Below are 2,500 nucleotides of genomic sequence, written 5' to 3'. Positions count from 1 at the left end.
AATCATGACGATCATAATAACAAACAATACTGATGATAAAGATCTAAAAGTTTATATTATATAAACATTTAGAACAATAATGCTATCATCATTAATATTACCAGTGATAAAAGATAAAATCTATAAAGTATAATGATCATTACAATAATAATGACAACAATAATAATAATGAATATGATAATAATAATAATGACAATGATAATAACAACATTACATAAATGATAATAATAAGAACAATAATGATATCAATAAAAGTAATGATATTGGAAATGACATAAATATCAGTGTGCATGATAATAGGGATAATATCAATAATACTAGTAATGATAATAATAATGGTAGTAGTAATTATGAGGATAAATATAACAATGATGAAAGTAACATTCATAAAAATACTTTATTATTAGCGTCATTATTTATATATTTTTATTAAAATCTTATCCGTCATTATCATTATAAAGATCATGATATTAATACTTATACTAATACTACTAATAACAATATGAATTATGTAGACATAATGATAATAACAAAACCAACAAGAACAATAACAATGATGATGATGATGATGATGATGTTAATAATCATAGTGATAATAATGATTGTAATAATAATAGGAAAATAATATTGGGAATCATGATAACTTAGTTGATTATAATAACAAACATTATGATAATAATGATAAGAACAATAATAATTATTATAACAATAAAAATGATAATAATAATAACAATTACTATTATCATTATTAGCACAAGAAGAAGAGGAAAAAGAAAGAGGATAATATAAAAAGAAACTTTAAAAAAGGAAATAAGTGATAACAATCGTAATAATCATGGTAAGTATATAAAGGATGAAAATGATAACTCAAGATGTTAATAACCATTTTGTTAACGATATCAATAATAATGAAAAAAAAAAAATGATAATGACATGAATAATCTTAATAATGAAAATAGTAAAAACGGTGATTCTCATAATAACAATGACCATAAGTAAAATAATGATGTTGATCATAAAATCAATAATAATAATAATAATAATAATAATAATAATAATAATAATAATAATAATAAAAATTATGGTACCAAAAGTGTTAATAATGATGATAATGATAATGTTGATAATGAAAATTAAAAGAATTATGATGATGATAATGATAATAATAATGAATGATGATAATAGTAATAATGATAGTAAAGATAAGTGTAATAATAGTAGATATGATAATAATAATAGTAATGACAATAATGATACTATTATTACTACTACTACTAATGACAATAATAATATCAATAATAATAATAATAATAATAATAATAATAATAATAATAATAATAATAATAATAATAATAATAATAATAACAATAATAATAATTATAACAATAATAATAATAATAACAATAATAATAATAATGAAAATAATAATAATATCAATATTAAGCATTTTTATGATAATAATAACAAATATAATAAGAGTAATAATGATAATAATGTTAAGGAATATCACGATGCTAGTTCGATAAAAGACACCACAATAAAGGGAAAGTGTAACTTCACAATTCTTAAGAAAAAGAACTTCCGGTACTGATTATGAAGGATACTATGATGATGAGGATAACATTTGAAAGAATAAGGCTAATAAAGTAAAAGAGCGAAGAAAAATAATAAGTGTGATATTGACATTGATAAATATATTAGGAAAAATAATAATGATAATAACAATAATAATGATATCAGGAATTGTAATAATGATAATAACGGTGATAATGATGATGATGATGATGATGATGATAGTATTAATAACAGTACTTTCATATTATCTATGCCTCACGATAACCATTTTGAATGGAAAAGAGAAAAGTAACCGGCACCTATCCGTTTATTAATAAAGATCACTCCTTTTCCTTTTGGCATATGTAATTATTAATATGTAAATCGTATTACATTCAAGTCCAGTATATAAAAACATGTACATCAAAAGTGTGATGAAAATTATTATGATAGTGATTTTGAGAGTAATGAGTGGCGCTGTACTGTGTGAATGATAAGGATGACGATAATAAAATGATTGTTATTATAATCAAATGAAGCTATTGAGGAATTAAATGCCCATGACTTATGGTAATGACTTGGCCATAAATATATTTTAAAATGTAATCTAGTACATTAAACTATGCCTACACTCTTTCAGCTCTTCAAATTTAATGTCACTCGAAGAATCTAACATCGTATTATTTGTGACGTTAATGCACCTGACTGCAGATTCCTTATTTCCTACACGGTGTACGTAATGTGACACGGACAAACCACATAATTAAAGGCACACTAGGATATTTCCGAGTGTTAAATTCATTATTTTTCCTTCTATTTTATATGTTTACATTCTGTGTCTGGTGAAAACGTTTTGAGAGAGTCCCAGGTTATCTATTTGTTTTTAAATCTTACGTACCCTAAACTCTCATGAAACGTTTCTCAGCCACGCGTGTGTGTCCAGGGT

This window comes from Penaeus vannamei, chromosome 10 (assembly GCF_042767895.1).
Source record: "Penaeus vannamei isolate JL-2024 chromosome 10, ASM4276789v1, whole genome shotgun sequence".
Taxonomy (NCBI): domain Eukaryota; kingdom Metazoa; phylum Arthropoda; class Malacostraca; order Decapoda; family Penaeidae; genus Penaeus; species Penaeus vannamei.
The sequence above is the reverse complement of the archived record's forward strand: the minus strand, read 5'-3'. Positions refer to the sequence as shown.